General features: G+C 40.4%; 1 pseudogene; it reads right to left on the bottom strand.

Moving 5' to 3' along the window:
* Positions 1-718: 718 nt before the first annotated feature.
* On the bottom strand, positions 719-2,194 carry LOC143663581 (eukaryotic translation initiation factor 3 subunit H-like; annotated as a pseudogene).
* Positions 2,195-7,296: the final 5,102 nt, after the last annotated feature.

Raw genomic sequence — 7,296 nt, 5'->3', positions numbered from 1 at the left:
AGCAACTTCTCATTACCCTTCCCACATCACCAGTTCTGAAGGCTGCTCTGCCCCAGAATTTAGAGTCTATGAGTCTTGAATTGGTTCTAATTGTACTGAAAACCAGGAGGGCCACATGAACCCTTCAATCTTGTAAACAGGCATAGGTCTTGAGAAGAAGATTTTATTTTAAAACTCTGTTTGACACCAGTCATCAGGGCCCAAATTGAATCTTCCAGGCATAACCTGTAATTTGGTCACAACCTCTGAGCAGCCCTTGCACAGACAAAAGAAAAGGGCAACCTCTGACTCCCATAATTCCCAGGCCTGAAGGAAACATCTTCCAGAACTCTTCTTCAGGGTCTGCTTACACCTCCTCCCTCCTTCACCTTCCGTGTTCTCCTCTTGTCTTTCCTTCCTTTGTTCTCATTACTTCCAAAGCCAACTTTTCCATTACAGTCCAGGAAGAGGCAAGTGTGATATACTGCAAAGAACAAAGCCTTTTTGATCAAATAAATCTAGATTTCAAGTTCGTTTCTTTAGGAAACTTACTTAATTTTTCTAAGCTCCCTTCTTTTTTTTTTTTTTTTTAATCTTATTTTACTTTATTTTTTGGCTAGCAAGACAACCTTATAACCAAGGGTGGAAATGACGTTAAAGGAATCCTCTGTGCTTTTCAGAGTTGTTCCAATGAGATTCAAGAGTCCATGTTAACTCCATTTTTGGAAACTTCCTTCTCTTAGTTGTATTCTTGAAGGGTCATGAAGAGTTTGCCTCGGTTTTGGGCAGTGAACTTCTTAATGTTCTGACAGTAAGTGTTAATCTGGCCTGCAAGGAGCAATGAATACACCCTGGCAGGAGGCTGGGATAGTTTGAAGAGTTTGGACAGATCCTCCTCGGGGAGCAGGGCTCTCCTTGACTCTGACGCTACGTGTTTTCCTGCTGGCCACGCTGCTGATACTGATGTTTCTGCTGTTGCTTACTAGTGTTCCTCATGCATGGGTTGTATTTAACTATATCCTGCCTCAATTTTTTCCACTCTGTCCATGAGCAACTGCGTGTTCTCCCCCAAGTGATTGCTGCTAGCGAAACTGAGCAATTCGTGTTTATCTGCTACAGCTGACATCTTCTCAGGCTCCAACATTAGGAGGTTGATCGGATGTGAAATTTTAATTACAATCGGCACTTCTTCAAATGTCCTCAAAGGTAACGCTCACGTTTTCAATGCTTCAGGAGGAAAAACCTTCTTTTTAAGAAATTTCCATAAGTTTAGGAGTCAATCTGTATGCCTTCAGTGAGCGAGACCTACGGGAAGTTTTTTTTTTTTTTTTCCAGGTGGTAAAATACTGTATTATTTATCATTTTAATGCTTCTTATAAGTTTGGGTGCCATTTGATTGATTTTTTAAAACTTTTTATTGTGTGAGATAGCATATGGATAGAGCAAAGAAAGAAAAAGGCAATAATTTTCAAAGCACTCTTCAACAAGTAGTTACAGGACAGATCCCAGAGTTTGTCATGGTTACCATAACATCCTCTCAGATTTTTCCTTCTAACTGCTCCAGAGCATTGAAAGGTTAGAAGGGATAAGTATTTTTTTTATCATCACAGTCCACTTTTTTTTCTTTTTCATGAAAAATAACATATATACAAGAAAGCTATAAATTTCAAAGCACAGTATCAGATGGAAATGGTGCACAGCACAATAATTAGTCGTAGAACAGATTTCAGAGTTTGGTATGGATTGCAATTCCACAATTTTAGATTTTTACTTCTAGCTGCCCTTGGGCAGTTTTCATGGGGTTGTAAACCAGAACGGTGGATTCTTCAATGGCATGCTGGTCCAGGAGCACCCGGGTGACGAAGGGGCCATCGTATGTGGGCTGGTTCCAGCCCACGTGGAGGTGATCGATGTTAACATGGCGAGTGCTGCTCACCATTTCCATCTGATACTGAACTTCATCGAGGTCAGCATCATCCTCTGTACACTGGGAAAGCAGCTGGTAATTTCAAGCTGATCTTCTACAACCAGGCCCCAAAGCACTCTTTGGACAATTTCAGTTCCTTGTCCTTCTTCTTGATAATGTTTGATTATTTTTAATACCACCAGGCCATCAATCTGTACAAAGCCCTTTGCTTTTGCCTTCCCTGGTTGCGCGGGTGGTGGTGTTGGAAGAAGAGGCAGCGGAGCTGGTACCTTCCTTGTGGGATGCCATCTTCCCAGCTGGACAGGAAGAAAAAGTGTGCTCCCTGCTTAATAAAAGCCTGGGAAATGTGATGCTACCTTTCAATGCCACACAGAACTGGGATGTAAGCTCCATGGGGGCACAGTGGCTTTTTGCTTGCTTGTTTGACTTTTTTTTCTGACTCAGGTTCCAGAACCTGACACAGCCAGACTGGCACACGGCGAACACTAAATTACATTGTGTTGAATAAAGAAACTCTAAGTGTCAGAACCCCAGGCCCTTAAATGTTTTCCTCTTAACCCTAAAATCATATGTCAATGTACAGCATCCTGAAAGAGATCTTCAAAATGCTATCTTGTATCTTCAAATACTTGATTTCTCTACACAAAAGAGAACATTTTGTACGACATTTAAAACAGGATGTATAATTATACCAAAAAAAAATTTTTTTTTTTTTTTTAAGAAAAAGAGATTTAAATTTGTCCATTATATAACCAGTCAACATCTACCGTATGCCAAATACTATGGAGGATATAAAAGAAATTTAATCAGTAATTTCTACTCGTTGGGAAATTTAATTTGGTGAATAGTTAAAATAAACCCATGGAATAATGGAAGACCATGCAAGATGGAAAATCCTGTCTGAAAACTTTAAAAGAGAAGATAAGACTCTAAATGGTTCTCTTTATTAAAAAGTTATAACTTAGGGCAGGCCATGGTGGCTCCATAGGCAGGGTTCTCACCTGTTATGCTGGAGACTCTAGTTCAATTCCTGGTACCTGCCCATGTGAAAAAAAAATAAAGTTATAACTTGGAACACTTTCTATGCTTTATATGCTGTGACTAGCTCTCACACAATATAATGCTCTACCTACTTTACAAATGAGGAAACTGAGCTCCAAGAGTTGAGTAATTCTCCCCAAATGACAGCTAGGGAGTAGTAGAACTGGAATCTAAATTCAAATCAGTATCAGCCTTGCATACACTCTTTATAACTGTTTCAGTTTTCTAAAGTTGCCAAAATACAATATACCAGAAATGGATTGACTTTTACAAGGGGATTTATTAAGTTTCAAGTTACAAATCTAAAGCAAGAAAATGTTCAAATTAAGGCATCAATAAGAGGATACCTTCTTGGAAGAAAGGCTGCTGGCATCTGGGGTTCCTCTGTCACATGGGAAGACAAATGGCAACATCTGCTGGTCCCTCTCTCCTAGGCACTGGTTTCAATGGCTCTCCTGCTCCTCCAGAGGCTTTTCTCTGGATTTCATCTCTTTCATAAAGAGCTTCAGGAAAGGATTAAGACCACCTCAAATTGGATGGGTCACATCTCCACGGAAACAACCTAATCAAAAGCTTTCACCCACAATGGGTCTGCACCCACAAGAATGAATTAGAAGAACTTGGCTTTTCTGGTGTACACAGTTTCAAACTGCACATTCCACCCTCTGAACCCCAAAAAGACATATCTTTCCAAATACAAAATACATTCATTCCATCAAAATGTCACAAAAGCCTTAAACCACTTCAATAACAATAAATGAGTACAAAGTTTTATCAAAATCAGTTACAGATGCTTGGAGACAGAAAATACCCCAGGAGATGCTAAACCAAGAAATGAAATCCAGACTTTGCCCGGAGAAGCTAAGAGAGGACCCACAGACACTTAGAGAGAGAAACACCAGAGATGCTAAGAGAAGACCCTCAGGACACAAGTAGACAGCCTCAGGAATCAGAAGCTGAAAGCAACAAACTAGGAGTAAGGAGCAGCAAACACCAACTATGTGCCTTCCCAGCTGACAGAGGTGTTCCAAACGCTGGCAGTCTTTCAACAGAGTCTGGGTACCATCTTGTTGATGCCTTAATTCTTACATTTTCATGGACTAAGAACTGTAAATATGTAACCTAATAAATCCCTTTGAAAAAGCCAATCCATTTCTGCAATATTGCATTCTGGCAGTTTAGCAAACTGAAACAATGATGCTTGCCTAAATGAAGGCTGGATTGGGCACCCTCTGTTGAACGCAGGAAGAAAAGGCAAGGTTTTTAGGGACACAGCATGAAAAAAGCCCTGAGGCTTAACCAAATTAAGTTTATCTGTATAAATAAACAGGCAACACTTAGGGAGTCATCTGATTTTCAAGGATCTTAAAGTCACGTGGAATTTAACATTCTCTCTCCTTTGAGTCCCAAGCAGTGCAATGTGCTATAAAACTAAATTTCTGAAAGAGTAGAATGGAGAAGAGGGGATTATGAAAAAGTAATATTACCACTGTTATTAGCTGTCAACCCAGATGGAAGGAAGGTGTGACCAGGTTTACCAGACTCCAAACTGTCCCACATGGTTAACCAAGATTGTCACACAGCCTGGTGCTGCCAACAAGACTTCACAGGCAGATTTTTACTATGCTGCTAGCCTCCCCCATTTATCCTTGGCTCTGGTTTAAAAACAGACCAGTAGTAACAAATGGTAACAGACTGAGTGCCCCAGGGACAGCTACTTGAACTCCCTTGCACATCCTTTTTAAAGAAAGAGTTTGAGAAAGTAGCATAAAAATCCACATAAGTGTTTCATCAGCATTTCCCTCTCAGCAGCAGTTTTCCTTTGGTTCCACTATTTTTTTTTTATTATTCTTTTTCTTTTTTCTTTTTTTTGGTTTTGGTATCTTCCAAATGCTAAGCATCATTTTGCTGCAGTGATGTTCAAACACAAAGGCAAGCATTTATTTTCCTGAGACATACTGATGAAAATCCTAAAGGTTCAAATTAAACATCCAGACAAGTTTCCAGATCAGCAGTTAATCCTTTGTCTACACAGACCTAACTTGGGAAACTAGCCAATAAGAAACCATTCATTCCTTTATTTATCTATTAATTTACTCAGTCAACAAGTATTTATTGAGCACGTACAGTGTGTCAGGCGCTGTCTGGGCTCAGGGGGAACAGTGATGACATGGCCCCTGTTCTTCTGGAGCTTACAGTCTAACGATATAAATAAACAAATAGAGAATGACATGATACAGATGCTCTGATAAGAGAAATTTACAGACTATGGCACTATGTAGGAAAGATTCATATTTTTATGCAGGGAAAGAAGGTAGCTTGAAGTATTATTCCCAGTTCTTTACCCCTCCCCTATCATGGCTTCTTCATGGGTGCCCCCTTGACTTTGGGCTTGATCCTGTGACTTGGTTTGGCCAATGGCATATGGGCAAAAGTTATGATGTGCCAGTACTTAGCCTAGGCCATAAGGAGTGCCTGTGTTTCCACTTGACTTCTTGTGCTTCTACTATCATGAGGAGAAGACCCTGCCTAACTCACATATTAGTCCATGGAAGAAGTGAGACATGCAGAGCAAACCTCCTAGCAGACCCACAGGCCTGCAGTGAGAAGCAGGGGTACCCTGGCCACCAGTCTGAATAGAGCCACCCAGCCCACCCAATCTATCAGCCAAACCAGAAATGACCTATGGGCATGTGAGCAATGAAAATACTGTTTTAAGCTGTGAAGTTTTTGAAATGGTTTGTTATGTAGCAACATCAAACCATTATAGAAATTGGTGATAAAATCAAACCCTGAAATATGTAGTTTCTGGCCCTGAGGCAGATAAAAACCTTTAAAAATAGCAGGTAAATTGTTACAGATAGGTGGAAAATTGTGGCCTGTGTATGTAATGATAAACATTTGGTAAAACTATTACATGAATTAACTTGGAATACACAAAATGTACTGAATGAACCCTTGGACTTGGGCAAGGTTACCAAGCAGAAGGTTACAATTGGGAGCTAGTTGCTTGATAAAGTACAGGTCAGAGAAGAAGAGATTAGATTTCAAACAGAATTTAAGGGGGATATAAAGAATCCAAAAACCAGCTGGGTTGGAAAATAAAACTCTTTTTCACACTTAGCCAATCCAGCCAGAGAAAGATTCTCAAAACGATACAGCCTGGGACAAATATCAAATCAAGGGTATGGCCATCTAGATACAACTTGGAAACAAAGACCAATTCAGGACACTGCTAGTTAAGCTGAGTCCTCAGGGAATGACCAAACACTAAAAGAAGGAAGGTGGCATCTAGCAGAGAGTTCTCAAACATAAACAGGCTTCAAAATCACCTGCATACTTATGGACACAGTGATACCTGGGCCCCACTCCCCAGAGACTCTGAATCAATCAATCTTGACATAAAAGCAAGAATTTGCATTTAGGACAGGCTCCTAGATAATGCAAATGCTGCATCTTTGAGTAAAAGACTCTGACAGACCCTTTCAGTCTGGCAACTAGGTTCCTAGAAAATATAAGGGTATAGTCCCACTGAAGCCTGATATGCACCAACTAACAGTAACCATATCTACAAAGAGAGAGAGGCATGTCCCAAAAAGAATTTTGGCACATGGTGGGGACTAGAATAAATATGCAAAAAAAAAAAAATCCACCAAGTTTTTGAGAGAACATTATTGCAAAAGCACTCCCAGCCTTGACTAAAAGGACTACAACTGTTTTAAATGTAAAAAGACCTCTGTGCTCCCAACTTGCTCCAGGCAGGAAACAGTCTGAAAAATTTGGTCAGATACCAAAAGGCCATATTTTTCAAACCCTTTTTTAGAAGTAACCAAGGCAGATGATGGTTATCTTTCCATTTCCACTAAAGCAAAATATTGTCCCCAATTCTATATCCCTGTCTTGTCGTGACCTCATCATGCAGGGCTCTTGACTTTGGGCTTGACCAAGTGACTTGCTTTGGCCAGGGACATGTGGGCAGAGATGAGAGTGTTTTGAATGACAGTATTTATCTGGTCATTCTCTTTCATTCCACCTTTGTGTGTTGCATATTGTTCTAGTTTGCTAGCTGCCCGAATGTGATATACCAGGAACAGAATGGATTTTAAAAGGGGGAATTTATTAAGTCCACAGTTAGCAACTCCACAGTTTTAAGGCCATGAAAATGTCCCAACTAAAGCAAGGTTATGGAAATGTCCAATCTAAGGCATCCAGGGAAAGATACCTTGGTTCAAGAAGTCCGATGACGTTCAGGATTTCTCTCTCAACTGGAAAGTCACATGGTGAACAAGGTGGCATCTGCTAGCTTTCTCTTCCAGCTTCTTGTTTCATGACACTCCCCCAGGGGCATT

Source organism: Tamandua tetradactyla, chromosome 19 (genome assembly GCF_023851605.1).
Source record: "Tamandua tetradactyla isolate mTamTet1 chromosome 19, mTamTet1.pri, whole genome shotgun sequence".
Taxonomy (NCBI): domain Eukaryota; kingdom Metazoa; phylum Chordata; class Mammalia; order Pilosa; family Myrmecophagidae; genus Tamandua; species Tamandua tetradactyla.
Note: the sequence above shows the minus strand (reverse complement) of the source record. Positions and strands in the feature narration are given on the sequence as shown.